Source organism: Anser cygnoides, chromosome 1 (assembly GCF_040182565.1).
Source record: "Anser cygnoides isolate HZ-2024a breed goose chromosome 1, Taihu_goose_T2T_genome, whole genome shotgun sequence".
Taxonomy (NCBI): Eukaryota; Metazoa; Chordata; class Aves; order Anseriformes; family Anatidae; genus Anser; species Anser cygnoides.
This window is the reverse complement of record NC_089873.1, coordinates 32,787,282-32,806,448: the sequence shown is the minus strand read 5'-3', so window position 1 is coordinate 32,806,448 and position 19,167 is coordinate 32,787,282.

The following is a 19,167-nucleotide window of genomic DNA, read 5'->3' as shown; positions in this document are numbered from 1 at the left end:
AGTCAAATTTTTGGAAAGATTTCATGTACCTGATATAAGCAGAACCTCTTTGAAATTATATTGATTAATATGATCATGGCTTTCCTGGACACATTACAGACATCATAAAGGGTTAGGCCCGATATGAAAGGAACTTACTAAACACTTTTCAGTTTAAGAGAGATAATAATATAAAGAGAACCTTATTGCTTTTCAGAATACACTATTTGGAAGCCAGATTCATTGATTCAAACTGAATTCTTAGGAGGTCCTGTATTTGTGTTGTTTGGAGTTACCTGCTGTTTCTACTCAGTAAATTATTCTGCATAGTTTATTTGCAGTTGGCCTAATCTCTGCATAAAACTTAATGAAAAAGTGATGCAGTTCAGTCACACTGAACAAAAGTCTAAAAAAATCCTATGTCTTGCTTTCTAATAAACTTCAAGTAGCTTATACCTTACGAGTAAATTTTACACAGACAATAAATAAACCTATGTATCTATATATCCGTATCTATATATAATCAGCCAATATTTTTTCTAAGAATATCTCAAGAAGAATTTTTAGAATCTAAAATTAGGTCGGCGTTCTTGCAGTTTGTTAGAGGTTACTGCAGAAGGGAAATCTTTTTATCTGCAGTCAAATACAGTACTGCTGTACTGGTGATGAAGGCATTTGGGGTTTCAGCCATTCTGATAGTCACTTGTGGCACGCAGACAGAAACTGCTACAGCACCGCAAGAGCGCTCATCTGGTTAAGCTAATAGCACAGGTGACTAAATGATTCCTGTGCAGAACATAAGATGTTTTGAATTTTCATTTTTGGCAAGTGATGTGTATTTGTAAATCCTTTCGTAAATCTATACATATTGTAAACAGGCTGTCTAAGCTTAACTGGGATATCCTTTAAAAAGTCTCTAATAGAATTGCAATTAAATCAAGAAAAAGGGTTAGTGGAGCTTTTGCCCAGATCAAGATTTTACTCTGCCTACATAAATTCTGCCTTTTGCTTTGTAAGCTGAAGTATTCCCATTCCCCGTAAGTATTACAGTACTATCATTCCTAACAATTATCTCATTCTGCTTTCTCCTTTATTTTCCCAAAGGATTTTTTCCCCCTTTAGCAAAGTCTAATTTGGCCAGATCCACCTATGTATGCTCAGCTTTCAAATGATTCATTTCAGATGTTCCTTCTGCTTACTTCTAGGCAGCATTTGTTTCCATCATTCTCCATATGTCAACAGGTTATTTTGAAGCAGGCTCTCTTCCCATTTTGTCAGTAGGGTCAGCTGTGTTTTCCACATAGGGACACTGGGTATAGAATAGAGCTCACAGGCTTTTTTAGAGAAAAAAAATTGCTGAAGCTTTCATCTGTCCTTGGCTCATAACTCTTGCATAAATAACAGATAAAAATCTTCCCTGTTTTTCTTGATACCTGGCTGGTCATTCATTTGCATATTTTTTCTCATTAGACAACAAGATTTTCTTTGATTTCTCATGTTAATTTTAAGTTTGATGTTGTGTCAAGTGTCAAGTCCACAAAAAGGCACATGTTAATTATGTAGGCTTTTATTTCTCTGATTGTACAGATTTGTCCTGGAGATACTTTCTCCCTTCAGCCTTATATACTCCCTCTGCAGTAATTCATTCTTCCCCATTTTTAGGGGGCTACTGTTCAACTTCTTTTCTGACAAGTGAAAAAAAGCATGCAGCCCCTATTTCCCTTAGAGGTATTCCAAATATTTTTCTCTTACATATAGATCATCACGATTTTAAAATATTTGTTCTTTCCAACATACTGCTCCCTCCCAGTCCACCTTTTAACATCCCACAAGAAACACAGAGCAGGATGGGAGAAGGCAGGAGTCCATGGCAGGTCCAGCCTTGAGTGCACCTACCCGATGTGTTTCTCCTGTCAGACTCTTGCAGCTCTTCTGTGTTAGTGAGTTTGCAGGGTTCCAGGAACGTTGTTTGTTTAATTTCTCTCTCATTTAACGTATCAGTTCATTCTCAGAATGAAAACCATTTGGTGTTTCTGAACATACAGGATTTTTATTTTAATTGGCAACTACCGCACTTTGAAAAGGGCTGTGAGCTGCATTGTTACAAACCTTTCATGCAAAACAGTCTTGTTTCCAATCCAGTCTCATTTCTTATTTTATTTTCGAGGCATACTTTAAGAAGTATCTGTTTTGCAGATAGACCGATTGGTAACAAACAGATTTTGAATCATGTCTAGCACAAGCATTGTGCAGACAGGCAGACAATAGCAGGCCCGTAGCCAACTTGACAAATGTTAGATGCAGATTTCCATTGTCTAGCTTGTATTTTAGGTCGCGCTGGGGAACCTCTACTGTGATTGTACTCCCTGCAACTGATTGTTAAACATCATCTCCCTATTCAAATGTTGTTAATAACACATCCAACAGGTGGCAGATCTTTTCATATGAGCAAAATTTACCGGAGTAAGTGATGAACTGAGTGCAATTTTTACAAATTGCAAAATGGAGATTTAGCTTCCATCATTTGAATCTAGATCCAATCTCATCAAATGTAGTTTAAATTGCAGTATAATATAAAAGAAAATAATTTTGTGCCTCATGTTATATGTTCATCTGTAACTCTAAGCCTCAGCAAAAATATGTAGGCTTTATGTATTTAATAAGTTTATTGAAAGATGAAAAATAGTACTTTTCAGCAGGAAAATCCCATACAAGTATAAAGGCACATTGAACATGTGGAAAACAGAACAAGATTTTTGAGCAGACTTTATTAGCTAAGCTTGTTGGGATTTGTATAGCTGGGCTCTATATGCTGCCAACCATTCCTCTCTCTGAAAACAGTCCTAAGTTGCCTTTAGAGCTATTTGCTGCAGGGATGATCAGATGGAGGTGGACTTCTGTGATTGTTTAGGGTTAAAGCAACCCCCAGGAAAGATGACATGAAGGTACATTGTTAGGAGGAGCAGTCAAGGGAGGGAAAGTTTTTTGGGCTCTACACCTGCTCTCCTTCGGTCTAGAGGATGAAGAACTGTAACTTCTCTGCAACAGCAGATAGTTCTCCCCATTGCAGCATCTGTGCTGTGTTTCTTATTTTAGTGGTGATATATCAGCAAGTTTCCTCCAGTTCTTGCACTTGATGACCCAACACTACACAGCAGCTGAGGCGGGTGGCTGCACCAGCATCCATCCACAGCACGGTCTGCATATGAATAACCCACTCAGACGCTTAGATTGCAATTTTTTTCATCCCTTTATGCCTTAATAGGAAGCAGGAAGTACCAGTCGGCTGTGAGAAGCGGAGCCCTGTGGGGCCCAACGGGGTTGCTCCTTCACAACCTGCATGCAGAATGTGGCTCCTTCCCTGCATTGCCGCGGCAGTATCAAAGGAAACCCACATGTGATGGAAACTGTGCGCTGTTTCCACCTGCAGGTGATGTTACAGCCCTGTAACGCTAATGAAAGGCCACCTATACTGTCAAAATATAATTAAAATGTAAACTAATCTCGTTACAAAAAGGAAAGTACAGCATCTGCCTTTATCAGCCCTAGTCATGACTCACTGCTCTGTGGTGTAATAAACCTGACCGAATATGCAGTTGGAGCTCAACCCACGCAGCTTCACTCTAAATTAACAGTGACAACAGCAGTGGAGAAATGTCTTGCAGGAGCCATCGGAAACTTTCGTTATCAGATACTTGTCAAAAACTACTTTTTTTTTTTTCTGAAAGAAATTTCAGTTCATTTCTTGCTAAAATAGTAGCAGTAAATACGCATAGCTAAAGAATTGTACATTTGTAAGTGATTGCTGTACTTACCACAAAGCCCCATAGAAAGTTTGATGTATGGTTAGCATATGCTGTATTGAATGGGAATACAGCTAAACTACGCTAAAGCTGGCATCAGATTTCTTGTGTTAAGCGAATTTAGCATGTAACAGTATCTTGAATGAGATTCAAACTGTAATGACTCGGATTTGTAGTTTGTACCAGGTTCTTGAAATAAATTGCACTATTTCTGTTGCAACAGAAGAGATCATTGGAAGGGGGAGGAGTAGAGATAGCTTAAGTGACATACACACCGCAAACTGCGTGAGATAATTGTCCAGAGGCAATTTTGGTTAAAATCTGTCTTTTTTTTTTTTTCTTCTTTTTTCATTCCCCCTCTCCCCCCAGCATTGTAAAAGTGCTTTCCAAGGATTACAGTGCACTCCAGGCGTACCATCTATCTCTATTTTTATCCCCAGTTTACAAAGACACCTTGAGTGCAGACAGGCAGCCGAAGGAGCTGAGGAGGATCTCGGGTGCCGTGCTGTGCCGAGCTGCTCTTTGTAGTGAACCTGAGCCTGTCTGCAGTGCTACCTCGCTGAGCTATGCGTTGCTTTCATCTTAGCTGATCACAGCTAACATGGAAATTGCTTCTTGCAGAAGGGACACCATCAGGCCCCGTGTGCATTACCATGCTGCTAGATTTAAAAATCTATCTGTATGTTAGGGGTACATTTATCCTTACAGTGCACGATGACAGGCTAAGGTAATTAAATCATCAGCCCGATAACAAGAACAACAGAACTCATTTCAAGGTTTATACTTTTAATCCATTTCAGATTAAAGTTGATGATCTGAAATAGTTATATAATGTAGCCGTTAATTACAGCATGTGTTAAGCTCCTATTCAGCAAGGCAGTCCAGCACGAGCTTAGCTTCAGTAGAGTCCTTCTTGAGCTTGAACTTAAACTTTTGCTTCAGCACTCAAGGGTTTTAGTATGAAGCTGAGGTAAATGCATTAATGGGTGTTGAATTTTGAATAATATCTTTATGTGCTTCTACTGTATACCTATCCTTTCATGGGCAAACTTTTTAATAAAATGTATTAATCTTCCTCATGTGGAGTTTTATTACAAATGGTGATGGAGAGAAACCTTTCAGAAGCTGTTAAAAAAGCTGTAAAATTCTTTATACAAAGTGGTGTTCCCCCAAAGAGCTCCCAGGGAAGCTCCACATGGGTAAAGCAGGGTAGTGAGCCCTTGTGTCAGTGGGCATGGGTGAGAACACCAGGGCAGTGCTCCAATACCCTTTCAAAGCGGGCTTCAAGTGTTATTGTGAAAAAGGCATGCAAATATTTTCTGCCAACAGCACAAAATTATTTAGTTATTAAAGGTGTAAGGTTGCTCCCAAAATGGACTCCTGAAAATCTGCTAACTGTTTGAATGAAGCTTACTTGAGTAACAGAACAGAATTGCATGGGCCAGGCCATGGGTTAGAAGGAAACAATTCCCTTTCTGATCTACACTTTTATACAGCGAATTCTTCTGAGCATGTGCAAGATTCAGGATTAAATTCATGTAGAGCCTGGGAAGATTCACAGAAGTTCGGTCTTAAATTTATGCTTGACTGAATAACCTCAGATATAGGCAATTCTTCAAACGTTTCAGACGAGACCCTATAATTTTAACATAGCCACAAACAAACAATAATAAAAGTATCTTCCTCTTCCCAAAGCCCTTATGGCTCACACAAGAATGTGAAGAACGTTATTTGAAATAAACAGATTTTTCAAAAGCCAGCAGGTAATTGCGAGAAGCAGGAAGACACAATACCAGCCTTTATGCCATGACGCTGTCCTTTGACAGAGGCAAATAAAGAGAGACAGAGAAATTCTAGCAATTTGCTGCTGAAACGCAAACACACAAAAGTATTCTGGAAAAAAACTGAACAGTGTAACATAATCATCTACTATATCAGCTAGTGCCCTTGGTCAGCACATGCTGGGTGCACAAAGAAAAGACAGTGGCCACTGTAGGTCCAGTTTACATTTCTTAGTTGCTGCTCTCCGTCTTCCTCCTTAAATTAGGAGGTGATTAGGCATGTGGATTTTATTTGCTTTCCTCCTTATCCTTTATATGCCTGTTGCAGAGCTGGGTCTAGGGTAAAAGTATTGTGGAGCCCTAACTTGGAAAAAAAAACCAAAAAACAACCAAAAAAAAAAAAAAAGCCACTAGTTTCTGTTTGTACACACTGAATTCATCACAAACCCACTATATTTCTTGGTGTAATGTTTGCAGGGTGAATGGCTAATGGTTTCTGTTTCTTTACATCTGGTAGTTTATATATTATAGATAAGATAAATGCATGCACCGCAGACTGCACTAGTGCATGCCCAAAATGTGATTTTTAAGGAGATTAAATATTTCAGAAAATCTGATGGTGGATTGATATGAGGCCAGTGAGCAGGCCAAATCAGGCAGGATTCTGTCCAAAATTTTATTCTTTTGGTTTAATGCCAGATTTTCAACCTCACTTCATTCAGGTGGCAATTTTTGAACCTGAATTTTTTAGAAAACACAAATAACTACATGAAAACAAACAAACAAATAAACTTATGGTCACAGTAGTTTATGCTAAAATGTATTCACTAAATCTATAGCATCTCAGTGTTCATCTTCAAATACCTAAGAATTATCTGGACCCCTGTGAGGACATTAACAGAACACGCTGTTTTTAAAGCTGATGGTGGTGTTTTGTAAGCTTTAGCTGATTGAAGCTGACTCCCCTTCAGATATGGTGAATATATAGAGAACACCATTCAAATTCTGTGTAGCTAACAGTTACTTGTTGACTAATGAGTAAAGTCTGATCCAAAGCAACAACTGAAAGAAACAGCATCATGAAGGAAGTGATGAAACCATGAACTGCAGTTTAACAAAACAGAAGTTAAATCTTATTTTCAATTGTCCTACCATTCACTCATGATAACTATCAATTCTAATTTTCCTCCCTGTGTTGCCACAACATACATTGCTGAGCTGCATGAAAATTCTCAAGTAAAAAAGAAAATCTTCACTGTGAACTTCTTTAAAAAAATAAAATGTTTTATGACATTTCATATTTTTATGACGTCTATCCAAAACCCGCACAAAACATTCATGTTTATTAAAATTACTTTTTTATCAGAAAGCTAGTAACAAGAAAATGATTCAGTAACTTTACATAAACAAACATGGATGTGCTCTGCCCAAGGCATTTTTTCAATTATTCTCATTTTGTCCTGGAATGCTCCTTCTCATTAAGTGGCTGATCCCGATCAGAGAGGATTGCATGCTACAGGATCAAAACCCACAAGAATCAACTTCCCTCACTTTCTTCCCTTACCAAAGCTGTTTTTGTGCAAGCTTATAAATTATGTTCTTATCTGTGATCTAAAGTAAATATAAGCCTTTTATTCCCCTATCCAGCGATTATTGCTTAGCTAGCTCTCCAGATCCTGACAAATTTGGAGGTTCTTATTTAGGTAATCTGAGTAATTTTAGATACTATAAGCTATCCTTAAAAAAAATGCAGGCAGGTTCCAAAACTCCACTTCACCAGGTAATTGTACCTGGTTTTGTGTAAAAGTGAGCATCTTTTTCTTACTATTAATACAAAAGATAGGAGGAATACATCTTATGAATTGTAAGAAGATTAACTATGGGCAGCCTTTCAGTAAGAGAGTCTGAAAGTAAGTACTATTTGAAAGAGAATTTATTCTAGCAGACAGTAAAATATCTTCAAGACTAAGCAATGAACTGAAAGCCATATCTTAATCCTTTTAATTCAATTGCATGGATAATCCAGTTCTCTGAAAAGATTATTTCAGTATGAAAATAGAAAACAGAAGAGTTAAAACTAAGGGAAAAATCTAAGGCTAAGCAAAGGTGAACCTCAGTTATTGCCAGATTCAACCCAGGCAGTTCATAACACGTTTTTCTTTACCATTTCGCAGTAACACTCCCAACAGAGAAGGGACTTTCAAACAGGGAACCCAGATGCTGAAGGAGAAATGTGGTCAAGGGGGAGAGGCCACAAAAGGGCAGCAGGAGGGGGGGACCCAGTTGCTGCAGAATGCCACCGAGCCACCCTGGTTCACCCAGTATCACTTCCTTTGGAGCTGGAGCTGCCAGGCCACGGGACAGCATGGAAAAACCTGGGGGTGGTGCTCCTTCACAGGCAAATATCTAGAAACGACAAATATAATAAATATGTAGAAAGTATATTAAAACAATTCAAATTAGAGGATATCCAGGCAGGGAACAAGTCTGTGATAGGAGTGCCTCCATGCTTCTGGGCAAAAATCCTCAGTGTTACAGCCATTTTCTCCTAGTATTTAACAAGCCCATCATTCTGGAAAGCACCTTTTGGCCAAGGCACAAGTTAGAAAGCAGTTGCTTAGAATCTCTCTTAGTACAGGTGCAGCTGATCAGGGTAAATTGTTTATGTCTGTATTACATTCATCAGCCTCATAAACAAACCAAGCTATCTTGCTGCTCTTTGGTGTGTATTTGCCAAAGCAACAGTGTCTGCCATTAGGATTTTACTAGTTTAGATAAGCAATACACACCTGTTTAGCAAACACAACCACCTAAGCCCTTCTTGATAAGCATGGCCATGCTAGCAAAAGCTCCTCTTTGTGTAGGGTAGCATTACTTTATTTCCTTTCAGACACCACCTGCATCTTTGTGTGATATGCATCCATGGCCAGAGGACGGTGAAGAAATATCCTTTCTTTATATATATCCTTTACAGAAATATCCTGAAGTGGATGAAGTTTCACTCACATCTAGTGGTAGGAAATTTATTCCATTGCTTATTGCTTAGCACCACAAGCACATTCAAATAGCACAGCCAGCGCTAAGCGGAGCACACGTGGAAATCAGTTATTTTGTTCTTTCTGCCATGGCTTCAGCTCGCTCTGCAATTCCAAGCTGGAGCTGAGTAACAATTTACCATGAATGTGACAGTTGAGCTTCTGCTGTTTATAAATTTTCCATGAGTGAAAATAAAGTTCTGCTGACTTAAACTTCTTCAACTTTATTAAAAGACGGCATTTTAGAATTTCTTGGCTGTCTCCCAGTTTCCTGACTTGAATTCCCAGGCAGATTTCATGTTCTCAGCTGCTGCCCACAATTTTGAGTGAAAGGGAAAAAAAGAAACTTTTTCATTCTTGGTGACTGGAAGGATCTTTCTTCTTCTGAATTGTCTAAAGCCTCTTTCACTGTCCTCTCTTTTCTCATGAACAAGGCTTCTTCTACCACATTTTGGGATATGTTATTCTTTACTGCCACCAGGGTATCTTCTATTAGTTTGCTGTTAGCTGTTCCTCTTTTGACACCAATGTCCTTTTAGTGGGTGATTTCTGATCCAGTCAGCATGCTGCTTTGAAATTTTTGGCAACTAAGATGTGAATTAACCATTCCAAGTAGGAGTCTCAGGGTTCCAGAAAATTTCAAAGCCACACACCAATAATGGAGCCTTTCATGAAATTTGCTTGCATTTGTTCTCCTGGAACCCACAGAGTTCAGGTGAGTTCAAGCCAAAACCATATCCCTCCACACAGCATCATCAGTGGTATTAGTGATTTTTTCCTCTGTCTGCAGATGTGGGAGTGTCAAGGAATGATTTACCGTGGGCTTCAGGAGCTTTTAAGCTACCTCCAATTAGTACTAGCCACTATGGTTCACATTCAGATGTCCATGTAGCAACCCCTCTGAAATTTAATCACTGTTGCATTTACCCATAGAGTATCCTAATTTGAAGGTTAATGAATATTTCTTGTTTCTATCACGTTAATGAATTTTTCTTGTTTCTATCACGTTTCAACAAGACCCTCCAAGTCTGAGGAATCATTGGGACCTTTGATTTCCAGTTCAGTAATCTGACCTGAATTCTTCTGTTGTGTTTCCTGGAAAAAACATACTTTCTGTAATACTTTGGCAGATGTTGCGCTCAGACCTCCTGGAGTGATTTCTATGACCTTGATCATGCTTCTTCAGTCAATCTTAGTGGAATATAAAGTTTCATATTCATATCTCAGCATATTCACAGCAGACCAAAACAGAGACGCTTGCTTGGAGACTAAAGAACAGCACATTGTAATCATGAACTGTGAACTCTCCAAAGCTGACTTCAGGAGGCAAGGAGATATATTTGAAAAACGTGCTAATTCAAACAAATATGGTTTATTGGAGGGGCTCAGTGGGCCTGTTACTGCCGTTGCATGCAGCATGCACACTCTGGGTCATGCAATATAGACACACCTTGGCAGACTCGTTCTCCCCTGCACAGCCAGGAGCTGTTGCTGGCTCTGAAGTCCACCCTGAGTCTCTGAGCATGGCCCCTGAAGTATGGGCTGAAGGTCTGCAGCTTCCACACTGCTGGAAATGTTTTGCAGCCTTTGGCCGTGAAAGGTGTTTTACAAGGGGTGAACACATTGCCAGGCTATTCACTCTACTGAATTTTAAGCACCTGATTTAGTTGTCTCCTAGGCTTTTCTTTTTACCAACAGGGAGGATCAGGTTGGGCATGATTCAAAGTTTCTGTTAGGTTTCTGCTTAGAAACACACTCAGAATTGTAGAATAGTTTGGGTTGGAAAGGACCGTAAAGATCATATAATTCAACTCCCCTGCCATGGGCAGGGACACCTTCCACCAGACCAGGTTGCCCAAAGCCCCATCCAGCCTGGCCTTGAGCACCTCCAGGGATGGGGCATCCACAGCTGCTCTGGGCAACCTGTGCCAGTGCCTCACCACCCTCTGAGTGAAGAATTTCTTTCTAATGTCTAATCTAAATCTAAACCTACCCTCTTTTAGCTTAAAGCCATTACCCCTTGTCCTATCACTCCACTCCCTGACAGAGTCCCTCCCCAGCTTTCCTGCAGGCCCCCTTTAAGTACAGGAAGGCTGCTCTAAGGTCTCCCTGGAGCCTTCTCTTCTGCAGGCTGAACAACCCCAACTCCCTCAGCCTGTCCTCATAGGAGAGGTGCTCCAGCCCTCTGATCATCCTCATGGCTCTCCTCTGGACTTGTTTTAATAGGTCAATGTCCTTATCTGTAGGAACTAACTCTCTCTTCACTGACTAGGGCTCAGGCAAATGCAGGACTTATCTTGGTTAGGTGGTTTGTACATATCCTCTGACTAGCATACAACCAAATGTCACAAGATAAATTTCTACCGGACACTTTCAAATTCAGTTGGAATTTTGCTAGAGAGAGGCTTCAAGACATTGTCCTCAAGATAACCAGATGAGACAGTTGATACCCACAGAGATGTAGTTAGATAGAACAGATAATTCCTCCATGTATTGCAGACAAGCAATTAATATTACATTCACAAGTGAAAAAATGTGTTACAAGCACCACACAGTCTCTTTTCGTATAGTCTTGTAATTATGGTTTTCATCCTGGAACTGATTTTTTGCTGTGTCTTCATTTGAAAGATTTGAAAGTGCTTTACCACTATTTGTTGATTCGCAGGATTTCTGTTTGTTTGTTTGTTTGTTTTTTAATTAAGGAAGAAGCAAAATGTCAACTGAAGAAAAAACTTTGTATTTCCTTCATTAAAAAACAAAACAAAACAAACAAAAAAAAAAAAACAGTAGCATTAGAAAATCATAAGGTATCCTGGACGGTCAGATGCACCTCACAAGCTTTGATAAAATCAGTCAGATCTGTGTATACATTACACTGCTGATTTTGGTTAAAGTATTCCATTGTGTTAGAATCTGTTACATGCTGTTGCCATGTAAATTATTTGGCTGGCACTACTGACAGTTTGTCTAACTGGATTGCAAGTTGTTTATTAATGCAGTGTTGGAAAATCACGTGAAACTGACTTCTTCTGAGACCAAGTCAATATTTATCTACATTTAGAAGATACAGCTGCCACGGTGATGGAAGAGCTACGTGGAGGCCAGTCATGCCTAATTCCCAGGTCTCCCTTGCAGGCACAGTGTGCTCAGGCCTCTGTGGCAGGTATGTTCCCCATACCCCCGGTAGGCTCGCTAGTGCCTTGATAGAGCCAAGTAGATGGTCACTGACCCTGCGGGGACCTGGTTATAAGACAGAGCAGAGTGACCCAGTCGTCCCCCCCCTCCCCGCCCCAAGGACGGCAGTGCTCCTAGTGTGTGTAATACCCTAAGAGTTCCCTTTTTTCTCCTAAACAGACAGGACAGGTTTTTGTGCATGGTGAACCCAGGCAAGGAGAAAGGTATTCCTGCCCCTCACATCTAGTTGCCTGTCTTAGCCACATTAAAGCATGTGTCCCAAGTCTTGTTTTTTTGGAGTAATTTCACACCAAGACATGACTTTGTCAGTCTCATCTGTCCTTTTTAGGGGTCTCTCTTCCTCCCTCTACTGACTTTAAAGGCAGATAAGTTAAGAACATATAAATGAATAAGTCAGGGCTCTGCCTCTTACGCCTTGCATTGAACTCCAAATTGGCAATGGTCAACGTGAAATAAAGGCATATGCCAGACACTAACACAAACATTGGCCTCTTCGGGAGTACAGACTTTACACTGCCCTCCTCTGCCTGTTTGTCAGTCAACAGAGAAGAAAAAAACAGAGTTGGAAAAAAAGAGTTGGAAAATATCCAAGGCCTCAAAGAGACCCAGGCTCACATGCACAGCCAAGGAAGACCAGCACCATGGCTCATGGTGCCAACCACAGTGGCTCTGTGAACCAGCCCTGTGCCATCTCTGAGGGTCAGCTTGCACTTCACATCATCCATTTTAACAAAAAAGCATACTTTGCCCCAGAGATCTTACACTGATAGTTTTCTCTGGGATGCAAATTTATATCAACTGGATGCTTCTCAGAACAATAGGAACATTTGAAGGAAGAATAAAATTCATTATTTGCTGGTTGTGGCTTGTTTGTGTGCAACAGGAGTAGAGACAAATGCCTCAACATGTTGGATTTAAACACTTGATTGGCAAGTTGTTATGTCTGCCCCAAAGTAAAGACAGAGCTGTGAGTGTGTGGCCTTCAGGGAGCTGGCTGAGCCTGATGGAGAGCGAGGAGACCTTGCCTCATTATCTTCTGAGTTCTTAATCTCTTCCCTTTCCTGGGAACAACTGCATGGTGTTTATACAGCTGCTGGAACCAGGAGATGTAGGACACATGGGCCACTGAAATGTGGCTTAGATGTCAAAGTAGCCCCAGTGGCACTCTTCTAAGCACAGCAGCACACTTGGCAGACATATGTGAATCCTGCACTGCTGCCATCACCCAGAGAGGTTGTTACTGGAAAACCTGGACATTGAAGCAGGGAGCTAAAATGAAGTTCACCCTGGAAGCGGAGAAAGGAGATGCTCATGGCCCTTGGGCCATGGGTCTTTGGCACATGAGGTCTGAAATAGCCACCTGAGACTATTTCCACAAGCTTTTGTAGTGTAGCAAATGAAAATGCCAGTATTCAAGATGCCTTCTCTGACTATCTGATGTTAAGCCATGCTGTAGATTTAGGGTGAGTAGGGACTGGTGAGAGCAGCCCAACAGAGAGACTTCTCTCTGGTAGATGCTGCAAGATCCTTGCGTGCAGAAACATCAGTTTAGTCTCTGACTTCAGAACAGACACTGCACATTTTCATTTTCAATAAATCCAACTATGGAGCACTCGTTTTTATCTGTGGACCCACCTGTCAGAATAAAACAATAGTTAAAATTAAACCTTTTTTTTTTAATATATATATGTATATACTATAATTGGAGCTAGAATTTATCCATTTAAGATGAAATTCAAAAGATCCCCCCGCACCCCCCCCCCCCCCCCCCCCCTCCCCCCGCTTAAGGAATATGAGAGCATTTGCTAGTTTAAAACAACTAAGGGATCAAAGATGAAATCTGACAACTACCACAGTAATCATCCAAGTTTCAGGCTATCCACCTGCTGAAATGTCCCCAGATAGATGTGTATATACTGAAAGTAAAGGAAGAGAGAAAAGAGAGAAGACACAGATGAGCAGATAAAAGAAAGACCTGAAGGTGTGAAACTGGATGAACACCACAGGCAGGACTGAGAAAACCATATGCTGAATAAAGTTTTACACCATGAGTAATCCTGTAGATACTGGCAGGCCCATTGACTGAACAAAAGATTTGTAACAGTGTGAATAAGGAAACCAGTCTGGCCAATACTCAAATGAGAATGAAAAGTTCTTATCAGCAAAAGAGATTAAAGGTTTTTTTTTAAAGGCAACATTAGAGTACTTTTAACATTTAATTGTACCAAAACAAAACTATCATGAGCATTAATATTGTCAGTGTTTTCACTGTTAAGGAAGAAAGCTTCACAGCTTTCCAAAACCTGATGCAGAAACCACTGTTCTTGTCAAGTAAGATTTTCTTATAATACATCATTTGTTTTTTTCAGAAGGAAGAAGACAATGGTCTGTATACAAAATAACCTCCACATTATTATGTTCTTGATCAGGAAAAGGAAAGGGTAATTTTAGACATCTTTGTATTTGGCAGTTTTGCAGGATCTAAAGTAGTCTATGAATTAGCATGTTTGAGCAGATCTATATCTGATATGTAATTACACTTCCCAAGGACAAACCCACCCAAATCAAAGCATGGATCATCAAAAGTCATGCAGCAGCTAAGTTTCCCTTGAAATTAAAAACATAGCACTACCAAGAACACCTCAACAAAGAGGAGGATGTCAAAGAATCTTGCTGTCTTTTCCAGTTTCTTTAAGTTAGGTACATGATTTAGTATACATTCCTTCCAAGTCCAGAAAACACTCCTGCAATATGTTGTTCGAAGTATCTTCTATATTTTAGCTAAGGAAGGATATACTGAGATATGTTATAACCAAATGTATATAATATTGGCATACTCCAATTACAACAGCATTATCAGAAAAATTAAGCACTCAACTTTTAACTAAAAACATGTGGAAGTAATGATGTAGAAAAAAAGACACTCTAGATTGAAATTTTGCACTGAGATGGAAGACAAACTTTTTTAACGCTATCTATCTATGCATTCCAACTACAAAATTCTAACCTGTGATTAATCATCACATAATCCAAAACTTTTCTGTTTAATCCTTGATTTAATGGAGAAAAAAATAACCTGGATCAATAATACTGTAACAACTTAGATGTTGTAAATATTGTTAAACTAACATGGTGGATCTACAGTAAACTACAACATTTAAGCTATTCATGTCATTTTTTCAGGAAGAAAATAAGTTCATGTAAATCATGTGTTCACTCCCAGTCTAATGCTCCATCCTGCGAACACTTACAGGCTGGTTTTCTTTCTCGTGTGATCAGTGGCAATGAGTAACAGGTCTCAGCCAGCCAAGTCAAAGTGTTTACAGAGTAAAGCAGAGGGTGGAATCAAGCCTACCTCACCGATACTTTAGGCATGTCATGTCAGGGTTATTGGAGGAAAAGAAAGGGCTGATTCATTCCATCTAAATTTGCTTTATGCAAGGAGAGCACCTCAGAAAATATATCACACCGCATTCAGCTTCTTCCATTTCTCTCCTGTCTTCAGAAGAGCTCATGAACTCCTCAAGGGAGAGCAAGTCCTCCCAAGATTTTATCTTAACCTAAGGGTATGAGGAACCCACTGCAATTTCTGGTTGTTTCTGGTCTTTCCAATACCAAATCTTCATGATCTTCTTCAAAAGTCTTATAAATGTGCATTAGAGTGATACTGCAGCACATTCCTTGCTGCAGGGTGGCTACCAGAGCCAGCCAATGGGCCCTGGCCTCTGCATAGGGACAGGAGCCACACGTGCCCACACTCCTGGCAAATGTTCCCAACGCCAGAGCAGAGGGTGCCCCAAGGCAGCATCCAGGCCTCGTGCTGCCCAGGGGTGGCCTGCAGGCACCACCACTGCCCGAGAGGTGGCTGTTTGGAACCAGGCCTCTCTGACGCACACACACTGGCCAGTAGAAGAAGTGCTGGGAAGATCTGAAGAACATGATGATTAAACCATGACTGTCCCCAGTATAATCTTACAACTCTTAGATAGGGAGGGTCTGAGCCTGGGGGAACAATGTGGCAGGCCAAGGACGTGCTCAGAAGCTGGGGTGGGAGAGGCAGATCTATGTCAAAACTGACTGGGGTAGGAGTTGTGCAATGGTAGTTTCATGTTAAACATAAAAACACCTCAGAGCTGGATTCAGAGCACTTAACACCCTCATGTATGTCAAGACTTCTGCAACTAAAATATGACCTCTCTCTTGCCTCTGATATTCTGCTCTTCCTCCATAGGAGACCAACCCTGCTGACACCAGGGGATCAATGCACAGTGAGGGAGAGCAAAGACTATTTAACAGCTGTGCTGTGGCTCTGAGCAGGGAATTTTCTCTTTGCAGTGGTGTCACTTGACAGCACTCCCAGCATTAATAAATTCCTCTTTGAAGAAGCCTTTTTAAAAGTCCATATTCAGGAAGAAAAGCTTGATATTTTTTCCTGCATTGTTTGCACTCCAAGAAGTGTTAAAATCACCAAAGAGACATTTTGACTTCTCTTGGGCTGCAACTATCAAAATTAGTTATGATATTTATTATTGCAACCATAAAGAACAAAGAATTTCAACAGCATCTAGTTAGATTATTTTCTCATTTCTCTCTTACTACAGAAACTTTGTTAAATATTACTGAATTTTTCACTTCAACCACTCTATAAATTAACCTCATCTGAATAAGTTTCAGCCTTTCCTAAATTTATGGTTTTCACTGCATTTTTATTTGAATCACAGCTATTGTTTGTGTCAGTTGAAATGTTTTGTTTCTCTTCATTTATTCCTTGCATTTTCAGTTGTCACTGTAAGAAATTTATGGCTGAATCAGCAAAAGTTTCTTTTCTAGGAGAATGTTAGTCTGCTAGTCTGGCATAAACTATGGGGAAAACAGCAGGAGGCATATTGCCTATCCTCTGTCTTAGTTGTAGTAATTTCTTCTGTAGAGACAGGTATGCTACAATAGTGGCGTTCCAACCCAAAAAGAGTATGAGACCTTAAAAGCCGAGGGAAAAGAGAATCTGGAAAGCAAGGGAACAGCAGTGTTTTTTTGCTGTCTTCAATACTCCACCACCAGGAATGGGCAGACATGGGAAAGGAAGAGTGCAGAACTGTTGGCTTACATGACTGTGTCTTTCTCCTTCTGGGAAAAGGAGCTAATATGCAAAATGGAGCCTCCTTGGCTCATTGTTGCCAGCTCTTGTGGCTTTATGTGAGACCAGTGATCTTAGATGTTTTTCTTGTAGCTTCAACTCCTTGGGGGATGTGTGGGTGAGACTTTCAGCTTCTACTTGTAGAGTAAAGCTACCTTTCTAGCTCTCTTGGTAGAGGAGAAAAGTGAGAAGCAAGACCCAAGTGTACCCTAAAGGTTAAAGAGCTCAGAGGCAAATAAAACATGCACAAATGTTTTCAGGAACATCATGATTCCTGTGCTGGTTGCAGGAGTTTTGAACCAGAGTGATGATTTTTAGCTTGGGTCTCACAGTGCTCCATATTAACATACTAGTTAACCTTTGTAAAAATCTTTAATTTTATGGTATTTTTCTTCTAACCGTACCCAGCGCCCTTGCATATGATATTAGACTGAGCCATGGCACTGGTGAGACAGCACCTTGAGTACTGTCTTCGGATTTAGGCCCCTCACTACAAGAAGGATGTTGAGTTACTTGAGCGTGTGCAGAGAAGAGCAGTGAAGCTGGTGAAGGGACTAGAAAACAAGACTTAAGAGGAGCAGCTGAAGGAAATGTGGTTATTAAGTCTGGAGAAAAGGAGGATCAAGGGAGACCTCATTGCTTTCTGCAACTACCTGAAAAGAGGCTGCAGCAAGGAGGGTGTCAGTCTCTTTTCTCAGGTGACAAGTGATAGAACATGAGGCAATGGCCTCAAGTTGTGCCAGGGGATGTTTAGATTGGATATCAGGAAGAATTTCTTCATGGAGAGGGTGGTCATGCAGTAGAATGGGCTGCCCAGGGAACTGGTGGAGTCTCCGTCCCTGGAGGTATTTAAGAGATGTGTGGACATGCCACTAAAGAACATGGTTTAGTGATGGGACTCAGTAAGTCAGGTTGTTAGTTGGACTTGATTATCTTAGAGGTCTTTTCAAACCTAAATGATTCTGTGGGTCTATGGGAGACTCAGATACTGATCTCAAAAACCTGTTGTACAGATTAACCAGTTCATGTCTGTAAACTACTACAAATAAAAATTGTTATAAAAATGCCAAATATATTGGTCACCATTAAGGTATTTAAAATCTTGTCTCTTCCTGATTTGTGTTACCATAGTATTATCTATGCAAAGGTACCATGGCAACTTTAAATACTTGCAAATGCTAATTATATCCATGTTAATGTTGACCACTGGGTTGTTAACTGAATCACTGATGTTTGTAAGTATTTCAACGAGATAAAAAATGCTGTACAAGAGTTGAGCACAGCAGAGAGAAAATAGCAAATCTATAAGAGTGAAAATACTAGGTGGCCTCTAATATCCTTGTTTCTGTTTAGTTCTGTATACTCTGCATAGGAGCTACTGAACTAAGAACTAACAAACCTATCAATGTCTTTCACTAAACCATCAGAAAATAAATATCCCCTCCTACATCCCCAGAAATGTGTCCTGTGTCTTCACTTAACACTTCAAGATATATATCTAAAGAGCAGGGTTAGAGAGGAAGGCCAAGTCTTTCTGAAGAATGTTCAAGATGAATGGCAATGAAGGTTGTTCAGAAATTTTATTCATGTTGGAGAAGTGCCAGCTGCACTCATAGTTAATATTTGAAAAATTAATTGTACTTGCCAAAAGACCCTTTCAAGACAGATGCTTCAATTCCTTTTTAAAATGCAAGATCAAAATATGTATCATCAGTTACTTTATTTTGAAACATTGCAAACTCTGCCCAAGATCAAATTCATGACACAGTCACACAAGCTGAAATTGAAGAACAGGTTGTGGGGCTTTATTTATGTTGATAAGAATAGGCTGTTTATCCATCACTCACATTTAAGAAGAAAGAAAAGAAAAATGATATGAAAAAGATGATTTGTATCTTTTTTAAAGGGGGGACACAGGAAGGGGGCAGGCCTCCAACAAATATTAGGGATTCAAAAGACCCTTTACTTCCCATTAACTCCATGTAAGATCCTGCACGGCTGGGACATTATAATGCACAGTTGCAGTACATCTCACTGGAGGAAAGTGGGATCAGCAATCAGTGCTGAAAGAAGAGGGAGAGGCTAAGAAGCTGATATACCCAAGATCTGAAGTCGGTAAGGACAGTGACTCTACCTACTCCTAGGTAGGATGTGCTGCAGCAGTAGTCACAGGAAAACATTGAACTGGGTGATTCTGTTTTGTATTACTGATCCAGTTCTGTATTGCTAAGCTTAGCATT